The sequence below is a fragment of the Arvicanthis niloticus genome, chromosome 19 (assembly GCF_011762505.2).
Source record: "Arvicanthis niloticus isolate mArvNil1 chromosome 19, mArvNil1.pat.X, whole genome shotgun sequence".
NCBI lineage: Eukaryota > Metazoa > Chordata > Mammalia > Rodentia > Muridae > Arvicanthis > Arvicanthis niloticus.
Genome location: NC_047676.1, coordinates 8699148 through 8712012, shown reverse-complemented (window position 1 = coordinate 8712012; position 12865 = coordinate 8699148). Strand labels below are relative to the sequence as shown.

Genomic DNA, 12865 nt, shown 5'->3' with positions numbered 1-12865 from the left:
AATAGTCCTCACCTTCCCCATTTGTATGCTCTGTTCATTAGATGAAGTTCAGGTAAGGAAAGGCTTCCAGTCTTCCTCAGCAAACCAGCTTCTTTGAAATGTTAATTTTTAAAAAAGACATAATACTTTACGTGTGTGTGTGTGTGTGTGTGTGTGTGTGTGTGTGTGTGTGTGTGGTGTGTGTGGTGTGTGTGGTGGTGGTGGTGATATTGTTGTTGTATAACAGTTTCCTCTGAGAGTGAAACATTCCATCCTGCAGGGAAATTCCTTAAGCAGGAAGGTAAACAAATCACAATAGCTTCAGGAAGTCCCTGAAACTGACCAAATTCACTAGGCCCCACACTGCCAGAGTAAGCCCATAAACTGAGCTTCAAAGAAGACTACTAAACCAGACCATCTGCATCCTGGGAGCAACACACACTAGCAGAGCTGACTTGAAGAGGTTTAGAACAACAAAGGCATCCGGAAAGGACACTCTTCAACCTGTTGAGCTGCCTGCAGGCTGTGTGGTGTGTTCCAGGTTCCCAGTTTTTGAGAGCTGCCACCCATGCTGTGATGGGCCTTGGTGATACAGCTGTCTTTGAGTCATGTCTGCTCCGGTAAAACTCATTGATTCACCAAGTTGGACTTTGGGGGGCTCTGTACTTTGATCTATCATGAGTGCCCTAGTGTGAGTTCACCTGTGAGATGCATCTCCCCACGAAAAGTTTTGTCACACAGTGTGTGTTCTATGTACGTATGTGCACACATGTACACTGCTATCCCCTGAAGCACAAAGAGAAGGCATCAGATTCCCTGGAGTTGGAGTTACATTCTGTTGTGAGCCGCTTGATGTGGGTGGTGGGAATCAAACTTGGGTCCTCTGACAAGCAGCAAGCTCTCTTAACCACTGAGCCATCCCTCCAGCCCCTAGAGTGTTATTATTGTTATTTCCATTCAGTCCCTAACTCCTGTCACGTTGGTGAGACCTGTAAGTAAAAAGATATCATTATTGTTTTTTGATCCAGAGCCTAGTTTGACATCTCACACATGAAGGAGAAAAACCACAAAAGAAAGGCAGGCCTGCAGGGTTTATCAAAAAGTACATATGCAGGTCCCTATAGTCAGGATGGGGACTTAAAAATGGGCATTTTAGGCAGTCAGGCATGGTGTTTTATGCCTTTAATCCCAGAATTCAGGAAGCAGAGGCAGGCGTATCTCTGAATTCAGATCTCTGAGTCTGAGGACTGCATGGTCTCGTTCCAGCTAGACTGAGTTTCAGGACAGCCAGGGCTATATAGAGAAGCTGTGTCTCAAACAAACTAACAAACAAAACTCAAAACAACAACAGCAACACACACACAGCCACTACCACCAAAATAAACATTTGATTGTTGTTGCCTTTTCTTTGGGTGGGTGGGCTCAGGTCATATGTAAAGTATGAACTTGATCTTCACTGGTTAATGTGAGCATAAATGGAGAACACTGGTTGTGTTTACTCTGGTGGACATATACGGGCTCAGGGAGGACAGGGGTGGGGTGTGAGAATTCCAACAGGGAGGAAGAATCAGGTAGTGGAAAAAAAGAGTGACCGACATGACGCTGAGTCACAGAGTATGAATGGTTGGTATGGTTGGTGTTTCAGTTCTGAGCTCATCCATAGGCAGTTTATGGTAAACCTGGTCTTCTGGTACCACCAGAAGGTAGACATGTTTTCTTTGGGCTGCCTACAAAGTGACAATCTTGCACCTAACTCCAATCAGTTGAAATACACAGTATGCTGAGTAATGCCACATGCCAAAGGACGGACGGATTGAGCATCAGAAGAAAGCAGGAGGGGCCACGGCCACGTTTTAGATGAGAAAGCCAGGGAAGGTCCTGCGAGAAGATCGAGATCTATGACCCTCAGGAAGTGAGGAGCAAGGCATGCTGGTCCCGGAACTCCAGCACATCTCCAATCCAGCTTCCTGGAATGGAAGTGTGAAGAGTTGTTTCAGATCAGCGGCTCTCTAGCCCCAGGGCCCGTTGATCTCTCCCCAGACAACCTTAACTCCTACGGTGCAGCTTCCCACAGCCTGTCCTCACTGCCAGTCCCCATGGCGACTTCTCACAAGGCCCCACTCCCCTTCCTCCTAAGTCCTTCTCTCTTTCTGTAGAGAGGGTGGAGACTGACCTCTGTGAGCACCTGGAGTCGCCTCAGGCCAACCGCAGTCCCCTGAAGCTCTGCCCTTTGTTTTTTCTTTGACTCTGGATGGCTTCACTCACCCCTCCTCAGGGTCCTTCCGCCTCAACCACTCACTGAGACTGAGGCCGACTCTGCTTTCCCCTTCCTGTCCAGCCCCTGTGCTTTTCATATAAAGAAGCCTGAGTTTCTGCCTCCCTAATCTTGTTTATCTGTGAGGACCGAATGCCTGCAGACCCTCTTCAGGTAGGCTGGCTGAAATTGGCTGGGCCCTAGGTGGCTTGCCAGAGTGATACCAGACTGACTCTTATCTTCATAATAATCCCATCTGCAAGCTAAACAACCTGTGCCAAGACAGCTGACAACGGCCAAGTCTCTGGCTGAGAAAAATAAAATTAAAACAAGGAAGAAGCAGAGCCTTAACCCCAGGAAATCCCTGTATTCCCAGAAAAGACAAGAGTATTCCTCACATTTATTAGCCTATCCCTTCCCTAGACTAGCCTCTCACTCATGGAAATCCTCCTGCCTCAGCCCACCCAAGTGTTGAGATTGCCAGACTGAGCCACCATGCCTGATTCACTGCATTTTTTTTCTACCCTGTATCTGTAACCACTATCATTTCCTATGCCTGTTCCTCCTCTTCCCCTTCCTCCTCTCCCTCCCTTACTGCTCAGATGGTGCTCCACTTCATTATTGGTTCTGAGAAGAGAAAAGAGGTCCAGTTTGAAGGCAAAAACTGGTAGCAGGCATAGCCAGCCCCACACAGAACACATCTGCCTCACAGGCTACACCCCTTTCTTTCATTTACTTACTTAAAAATATATTTGAAAATTACAAAAGGACTCCATGCTTCTAGGGGACCCTAGTAGGCACCATGGTCTGGAGAAAAAGAAAACAGTCTCTCTTCCTGCTGCCTCCCTCCCCTCCACAGCTCCCCAAGGAAGCCTAAAACTGCTTCAGGTCAGTCTGTGAGTTCCAGCTCTGAGCCTTATCTCCACTGACCCCGCCCCCTCGTCCTTGTAAGCAATAAGGAAATGCAGACTCAGTCATCTGGACACACTCAGATGACTATACTCTGTCACCCAGGTCTGCTGGGGACTCACGTAGTCCTAAGGTTGCCAGAAAGAGAAGAGGATCAGTCCAGTCCCTCCCACTGGGCTGCGGGAGAGCATAAAATTAGACTGTGACTTCCCAGATTCCTGCATATCTACATCTGTGTGGCCCCGACTCAGAAAGCATGTCCAATGAATAAGAAATGGAGGGACACGGGGCTGGAGAGATGGCTCAGCGGTCAAGAGCACCAGCACCGGCTGATCTTCCAGAGGTCCTGAGTTCAATTCCCAGCAACCACATGGTGGCTCACAACCATCTGTAATGGGGTCTGGTGCCCTCTTCTGGTGTGTCTGAAGACAGCAATGGTGATGCTCTCCCACCCACCAGGCCTTTGGAACCTGGAGAGAGCTCTCAGGAACCAGTGTCCCAGCCTGAGAGAAAGTTACAATTCCAGTTTGTTACTTTATACAGTTGCTCCTCATTTTCCGCCTATAAGGTCTCTTGGACAATTCACCAGAACATTTTGGCATTTTATTTTCAGTACCAAGAATATCCCTTCAATAAAGATAAACAAGCCCACATTCTATATGCCTCCACCTCCTAACCCATAAGCACTCAGCCAGGCGGCTTTGGAGCACAGCAGATGTACACTCCTCTCTCCCAGGCATAGCTGATTTCCCCACTCTCTCTCCCTTAGTGACTCCAGCCCACGGTCCCTGCTGGCAGCTGGCTCCCTGGCCCTGCAGCCCTCAGGATGCCCCAGGGGCTGGCTCCCCTTGAGACCTGGCTCTGCTTTGCTTAGACCTTTTCCACTCTTTTCGCTCCCAAGCACTCACCTCCTGACTGTGATTAATTAAGCACTGATTTACCGTTTATGTATTTCCTCCAGTGTCCACTGCAGACAGGGAAGGACAGAAGAAGGTCCCAGCATGGCTCTGCTTGCAGATGCACAGGAAGAAAGCTATGTGAGCCTGCAGCCTTCTCCCGGGATATGTAGCTAGAATTTGGAGAAGCACCAACTTCATATCCCTGAGCTAGGAAAAGTTGACAGATACTCCTCAAGAGAGAGAATACTACTGAAAAGAACAGGTCCTCGGTAGAGTCCTGGAGAGAGCTGTCTGGCTCCAGACTAGCCAGACAGTGAGGGACTTTATTACCCCAGCAGTAGGTATGGTAGATGGACAATGGCTGGTTCGATTGGCCACCTTGAGAACCAGAAGAACATCTGTAAGTCAATTCCGTGCCTCGTTGTCTTAGTTAGAGTTTCATTAGCTAAGGTTTTACTGATGTGAACAGAGACGCCATGGCCAAGGCAACTCTTAGAAGGACAGCGTTTAACTGGGACTGGCTTGTGGGTTCAGAGGTTCAGTCCATAATCATCAAACGGGAGCACGGCAGCATTCAGGCAGGCATGGTGCAGGAGGAGCTGAGAGTTCTACATCTTCATCAGAAGGTTGCTAGGAGATTGACTCCTATGTGGTTAGGGTCTCATTGCCCACCCCCACAGTGACACACTTCCAAAAGTGTCACTCCTTGGGTCAACCATCACTGAGGCCTAAGTGTGCCTTTAGGATGCTGGTGCTGAGGTTGCCTAAGAGGATGTCTTGCCTATTGTTGTCACAGATGGCAGGCAGGCTGTCCCTCCCCATCTCCCACCAGTCTCAAAAGAACTCAGTGAAGTTCTCCTACTAGTCTGGCAGGAATATGTCACACACGTGGATACACACAAGTGTCCAAAAACATGGCCATGCACAGGCAATGCATGCACGCATACTCTGTGTAAGGACTTCAGATGCTACATGCCTGCCATCTCTGCATCTCTCTGGTGTCCGTGAGTCTCTGCCTCTCAAAGAGTCCAGCAAAAGCCTGGATCTAAAAGACGGAATTGAGAGGTTGGCTCCCACAGCGTCGGCATTCTCCTGGGAGTGGGGAAAAGACAGGATTCCGTTTGATCTAGCCACGGATGTTTGCGGAGGAGACACACGGCACACACTTTCCACCCCTCCCCCGCAACCACCCACTCACCCCGGCCTGCTGGTGTGCCGTGGATGTGTGCTTCAGCAGACCTCGACTCACAACCTCGCTCAGCTCCAGGTTCTTGTCCTTTCTCCTGTACTCAGCTTCCCTCTTTGAGGTGTCCTCTGACAAACTCAGTCTCCTTCCCTTATCCTTGACACTCCCCTCTTTCAGTGAGCTCACCCCTCCTGGGGCTCACACTGGCTACCCCTGTTTTCTACACTTCACCATGCAGTGTCACCCACAAGGCTGTGCCCACTGATCAAGCACAACCCCGAGTGGTCTTCACACAGGGAGGTCAGGCCACAGTGGTTCTTCCTTTCCAGGCCTGCACCGCTCTCACCCGAGCCGTGCTTGGTCTGCGCTGGGGCCTCATCCTGCACTCCTGGTTGCTGGCTCTTCTCCCTATGCCCGTCATTCTTGGGAGATCTCATCTCCACTGAGGTTCCAAAACCTCATGGTTCCAGAGGCGAGCTTCAAGAGTGTACTACAGTGTGGGGACAAGTAATATGAGATGTATTCTGGGGACAGACAGCATTGGACCAGGTCTCATGAAGCCCAGGATGCCCACAAACTATTTATTTTATTATTATTAATCATTTCCATTTTTTTATATCTCAAATGATATCTCACTTCCCGGTTACCCCTCCTCAATCCCCCCCATTCCACATCCCCCCTTTCCTCCCTCCTCTTTTGCCTCTATGAGGGTGCTACCTCACCCACCCTTTCCCACCCCACCACTCCAGCATCCCCCCTACGATGAAGCATGGAACCTCCACAGGACCAAGGGCCTCCCCTCCCATTGATGTCAGACAAGGCCATCCTCTGCTACATATGTATCTGGAGTCATGGATCCCTCCCTGCACGCTCCTTGGTCCGTGGTCTAGTCCCTGGGAGCACTGGGTGGTCAGCCAGCTGATGTTATTCTTCCAATGGAATTGCAATCCCTCTCTGCCCCTTCTGCCAGCTCTCCACTGGGGTCCCTGAGTTTATTCTAGTGATTGGCTTCAAGCATTCACACCTTCATTGGTCAGTTTCTGGGCGCACAGATTCATTGTATAGATGAAAATGATCTTGAACTCCTGATCCTCCTGCTTGAGGCTCCCACAACTGCTGAGATTACAAATACATACTACCATACTCGGCTCTCTCAGGCAACTTGAGACTCCCCAGGACCATGACAAACTCCTGTCACGACAATGGCTCCTCCTTCCACCCTGTATGTCATGATTAGGGATCCCACCATCTATCCAGGAACCTACTGCAGAGACCCTTCATGCTCTGAGCTACCCCTTACTGCCTCATGAAGTGTCCTCTCTATAGGCCTCCATGTCCTCGGGGCTTGAGACACCATGGTACATAGTGGCATCTGGCATAGCTCTTGAGTTTAGAGTGGGCACATCAAGGTTCAAATCCCCCATGTGGTCTCATCCATGGGCCAGTTTCTCCTGCAGCACGTACCCAGCAGTAAGATGCATGTGGGTCTCATAAAAGAAAGAAACTAGAATAGCCATGGAAGGTCCATCATGAGGGTGGGGTGTGGAGAATGTGATTGGGAGAGAGAAAACAAATGTTTACTAAGCACTGACTACATGGATGACTTCTCTGGATGACGGACTACAAGCTGTAAAATGAAAGGAATATTTTCCTTCCCAAGTTGCTTTTGGTTGTGGCATTTATCACAGCAACAGAAACCCTTATTGAGACAGCCCTGCAAACAAGCACAGCCAGGACAGCCCTGCAAACACAGCCAGGGGCAAAAGATGTTTCCCAGCCAGAGTATGCCAGGAGCTGGAGGAGGAAGGAGGGTCCTTCCCAGAGCCTTCAGAAATTGTGTGGTCTCTGAAGCTGGGAGATGGTTGATTTCTGGGATCTCATGTCATTTCTGGCACTGTGGTGTGGTAACCTGGGAAACTGACAATTACCCGTTATTCTCGGAGCTCTAAAATAGCTCAGAGATGATACTGAGGACCTGGAATCAGGTGACCAGATGTTTCTGGTGTGGGTAAGAATGCACACAATGTTCCCCCAAACTGAGCCTCGGCACACCCCAAAACATAGAGTTAAAAAGAAAAGAAAAAAAAAAAAAACATAAAGTTTTACTGAGCCTCAGCACAGTAGGGTTACCTGTCCCCTGTGTTCAAACTGCTGATTTTTCTCTACTGAAGTGCGTGCACAGGTGAGCCCACTGACTGCTGCACATCCATAGGGGGTTGGTGAGCCATCGCTTGTAACTGTATAATGAAACGCGATTCCACATTCTGAATAAATCTCACACACATACATAAGCACCATCATTCATAACCTGAGATGTTTTGAAATTTTGTTTCATGCCCTTCATGAAAAAAAAAAAAAAAAAAAAAAAAAAAAAAAAAAAAAAAAAAAAGCAGCAATACAGATTCACAGACTAATTCTTGTTCCCGACTCACTGCCAGGCTGTTACACACCAAATCTGCCTTCTTCCTTATGCCCTGTGTGGAGTGGGCACGTTAGAACGGCATGTTAGAACGTCAACAACAAGCAAGTGAAATTCGATGAAACATAGCCAGTATTCAACATACACAGACGCCCCTCTTGTTTCCGATGGGTCGTACTCTTCCACGCCCATGGTAAGAAGAATACAATGAAGTACACTTTAACTCACCAGCACCCTAGTTTAACAACATGCTTTGGAGTTCTGGCTCGCTGCTGTTGCCCAGCCTCGTGAGGGAGTGTCTGACCCACCTTTCCTAGCCCCTGAGAGATGTCAATCTCAAGTGGTTTCCAGGGAGCAAGCCACGTGGTTTTATATAGCTGTTGTGCTAGCGTTAGGCTGTCATCATTCCACAGCTGTGGGACCCAGCAGCGTCTGACCATCTTCATGATCGTCTCAAGGAGAACCGGAGAGCAGGGACGATAGTGGGATTTTAGTGTCCCACAAAGGCTCTGTCTGCACTGGAAGCTTCGTCCGTCCGCATTGTGGAGATGTTGGAAGGTGGGTCCGGGGAAGCCATGGGAGCGTCTCTCTTGGAGGGAGTTAAGTAGTTGTTCTCACAGGACCTCAGTTAGTTCTCATGCTCTTCTGTGATAAAGAACTGCCCTTCCGACCAGCAGCTGATGGCTTCCTGTTTGTGGTGTGACCTCTTTCTCTCACGAGCCCCATCATTGTGATGCCGTTCACCGTGCAGTTCCTAACAGAGCCAGGCTGATGCTCATGTGTGTGTGTGATGAACTTTAGTTTATAAAAGTGTGTGTGCATGTGTGTGGTTCTGGGAACCAGCCCAGGCTTCACACCTATGCACTCTACCACCAAGCCGTACCCTCTGCCTAAACCTTCTTTCTTCTTCTCTCTTTTTTGTTTGTTTTGTCCTGTTTTGTTGCTGGTGTTTTGTTTTGTTTTGTTTTGTTTTGTTTTGTTTTTTTGTGCCGTTGGATATCCCAGGCTGACTACAAACTTTCTGTGTAACAGAGAATAACCTTGCCCTTGCCCTTTGGCTCCCCCTGCTACTCCAGAGCACTAGGATAGCTCACTAGACCACCACACACAGTTTATGTAGTACTGTGCCTCTTGCATGCCAAACACTACCAACAGCTACATCTCCAGCCCCAAACTTCTTTTTTTGATAAGTGTTCACCAACAGGTGTTTTGTCATAGTAGCAGGAAAATTGACATAAGGAGGGTGTTGAAGATAGCATCAAAAAATTGACACTATTTCTTGTCATAGACGGATTCATGCAAAAGGATAGATTATTTTAGTATATGTTGTTGTATTTATGCCAGAAATTCTTGATTTAAATAATACTCCAGTCAAAATATTTTAAGAAGAATTTTTTGGTGTGTTTATAATTTGTGTTTCCTGAAGAGGCGCAATCTCATCCGCTGCGTGTGAGATCGGACAGAACTAGAAGACAACATCAGACACCTTCAAAGAGAAGAAGCTTCTGCTTGGTTCAGCTTTTTCCAGCACCAGGTTTATAACAACAAAGACCCCTGTTGTGGTAGAGAAACTCTGTGAAAATCTGTATTCTGACTACCGTCAAAGTCCTTTGGAAAGGGATCAGATGGGAAACTGAAATGGTTATTTAAGCTGGTCCAGACTTTCAGTCAAGTAATGATTCGATTAATTATCTTACCATAGGAAGCTTTGAGTTTTGCAAACGATTGAATCAACCCCTCTTTCCTTTCTGCTATTTAGGATAATTAATTAATTAATTAATTAATTTAATTAACCAATGAATTTGTTTAGGCACCAAAGCCCAGAAGTTTTTTGGAAAAAAAAAAGTTTGGGGTATGGCTTAGAGCAGAAGGGCTTGCTGGGAACGAGAGGAGTGTTGGTGTGAGCCTCAGCGCTACCAGTACCACATCCTGCTCACGCGCGCGCACTTGTGCACACACACACACACACACACACACACACACACGAACAGACAGAAACAGAGACAGAGATAGAGAAACAAGGAGAGAGACAGAGGGAGTGAGAGACAAAGAGAAACAGAGACACAGAGGCAGAAACAGCAAGACCGAGAGATAGAAATGCAGAGAGAGATTCCAGATGCTCATCAAGAAGGGCAAAGAAAACAACTAGAGAGCCGGGGACTTAGGACAACTCAGGCCTTTGTTTGGGGGAACCTTGCTGAGGGGTCTCTGTAAAGATCAGAGCCCACTGTCTGTCCTCAAGCTGGGGTGCTCATGGACAGAAGCAGGAAGGGGGTTAAAGTTCTCCCCCCAAATTTGACATTGTTAGGGTCCAGCAGTGAGCAGCCAGTTTGAAGACATTTAGATGACCCATAAGCATCTTTCCTGGTTGGCCATTGCTGGGGCCCATGGGACAGGGAGGTGACTAGACACACAAGTCTCTTCAGTCCTGGGGAGCAAATTGCTGTAATTACAGGAATAGTTACTGTTGAGGGAGGAGCTCTGTGGCCCATGGATAAAGTATTGTGGAGGAAAGTGTGGTTTTCTTGGGTCTTGAAGATTATCACAAAACTTCATGTTTCTTAAGCGGTGTGAATGTTCTTCAGATAAACCTGACCAAATAGGAAGAGAAGGAGGAAAGAAAGGAGGGAAGGGAGAACCGGGAAGGGAAGGAGGAAGGGAGAGGGAAAGGAGGGAGGGAGGGAGGGAGGGAGGGAGGGAGGGAGGGAGGGAGAAAGATGAAGGGAGAGAGGGAGGGGGGAGGAAGGAAGGATACTACATACACACTGGCACACATACCAAGCACACACGCTGAGCGCTCTCTCTCTCTCTCTCTCTCTCTCTCTCTCTCTCTCTCTCTCACACACACACACACACACACACACACACACACCAATGAGGTTTTGGCTGATTGTGCATTAGAAATGCTGGGCTTTTCAGAGTCAGCATAGAAAACCAAAAGAAGTGCCCGTCTCCGGTCCACACTGCATCAGGCTTAGTGCTACCATTAAAAACTGCCCAGCAACTGATACAAAACATGGATTGTGGTAATCATGAGCATCTATCAGTCACTGTGACCAGCCTTGCTGAACAGGGACCTAAAAGCCAGAGAGCCCTGGTGCACAGGCAGTTGTTTAAGGGCAGTAAACATCTTTACCTGCAGATGGAGGCAGGAGCCCTGTGTGGGGAATACTGGAGAGGAAGCCAGCCTGCAACTAACTCCTGAGTGCGGATCAACCTTATCAGGTCAGACGACCACATTTGGAAGTTTGAATACAAACCTCCCCTTGCTGAAATATTCAGATCCCACAGGGTGCCACGAATATTGGGAATTGTTACTAAAATTATCTTTTACGTATTTTTTTTTTTTTTCCGTTCATAGCTTAAAAGACAATGTTCCTGAAATAAATCTTGAGGGAGGAGAAGAACTCTTTCGTTGAATCCGTGCTTATGTGGGCTGAAGCAGGAGGAGCGGTTCCAGCTCTGACGGCTGAAGAGCCTTACTTTGAAGCTCATCAACAGACAATCCCCCACTTCCCTTAATATCCATCTGTGCTAGGGAAATATCTCCAAGGAGAATTTCTGAAGAGAATTTGGCTTCCTGCCAAAGATAACTTCCAGAAGGTCATGGAGAAGGCGCCTTTTGTGGCCTGCTGAGAATCCTGATTGACCTCTGCCCTCCTCGGTGTTCACTCCCCACTCCCTGGGGAGCCCAGTCAGGGCTGGGGCAGTAGATGTTCCTTGCCAATCAACACAATGTCCAACCCAGCGGCCGGCCGTCATTCTTTCTACCCAGACCTTGCAAACAACTCCACCCATGTCTGCTGCATGGGGAGGGTGCAGGGAAGGAGGCTGTGGCTGTGTCAGGCCTCAGAGTGAGAAGGGCTCTGGATAGAATTGTCTGTGCAAAAGGAATATCAGAGCAATGGGGGGGGGGGGGGGGGAATCTACCTGTGATTCCACTACTCCATTAGCCTGCCTGGGGATCTGATGGCCTCTGGGCTTCTGCTCCCTGAACTAGTGAACCCCTTTGTCATTCATGCCAGATTCCTTTTAGAATGTTTTGCCACTTAAAGAATCCATGAGAAGCCAGAATAAAACTTAAATTAAAAAAAAATGAAGAATCTTACTGAATCTGAATTTGGTGCCAGAAGGTGGGTGTGTCCCAAACACATCACTAAAGTGCTAATATCCCTTGACAAGCACTGGGGCATCTTTAGCCTCTTGTTCTCTTCAGTAGTAATGAACACTGAACTCGAGTCTTGTGGCTTAGTCACGAGCTTACGGCCGAGGACACTGAGGACAAAACAAAAGTATCTGGAGTATCTTTTAATTTTGAGACACTGCTCACTAAGGCTGTACAGTCTTGCCCAAGCTATATAGCCTAGACAGACCTCACACCCCTCTATCCTCCTGCCTCAGCTCCAGAATAGCTGGAATTACATGTGCGCGCCTTCAGGCCTGGCTCCACTTCAGAAACCGGCAACTTTGGTTATGTTCTTGCAACACCGTTAATTAAGCTCCCTTCAGTTATAGCATAGGAAACAGGCCATATGTCTACTGCGATAGCGTTATGGGATTTGGTGGGAACTGTTCTAGAATATGCTGGGTAATTCTTGAGATATTTTGGTAAAAGTAAAGAAAGAAGAACCAGCTTGGGTGGAAGGTGGTCCAGCTGATGATCATCTGCTGACCATAACTGACACACACACACAGTCCTCTGTCAGTCCCGTGGAAGATTGCTGGGTCAAGTATCCCTTCTAAGTGTGGTTGAAAGCGTAACTGTCTCCTTTAAGACTTAGATAAACGTATTTCAATCTGAATAACCACAGAGGTTCAGTAGCTGGTAAGAACTTGTGCGAAAGGGGGACCTCCAAGGAAGGAGAACTAGACTATGGTGTTATAGAGAGATAAAGGGGAAACTAGCAGGCTTAAACAGGGAGGGGTGGGAAGGAGAGGTGAAAGAGGAGATATGAGGAGGGACAACTAACACTTAAGGCCATTACAAAAGCCAAGTGGAAATCTACTACTATAGAAAGTTCTTTAAATATATATATGAGAGGAATTTAAATGGAGACAATTCCTCAAACTAGACATCTTATACCACTAAGTAAAAAACTCAGTACAAGGAATGGATTTCATCTATTTTTTTTTTTTAAGATTTATTTATTTTATATATGTGAATACACTTTTGCTATCTTCAGACACACCAGAAGAGGGCATCGGATCCCATTACAGAT

At 47.6% G+C, this 12865-nt stretch overlaps 1 long non-coding RNA gene across 1 annotated transcript; it reads left to right on the top strand.

Moving 5' to 3' along the window:
• The first annotated feature begins 8066 nt into the window (after positions 1–8066).
• Positions 8067–11542, top strand: LOC143435127 (uncharacterized). The gene is made up of 4 exons (XR_013105132.1): positions 8067–8204; positions 9073–9180; positions 10789–10871; positions 11008–11542. It is a non-coding gene; the product is annotated as an uncharacterized LOC143435127 (long non-coding RNA).
• The last annotated feature ends 1323 nt before the right edge of the window (positions 11543–12865 follow it).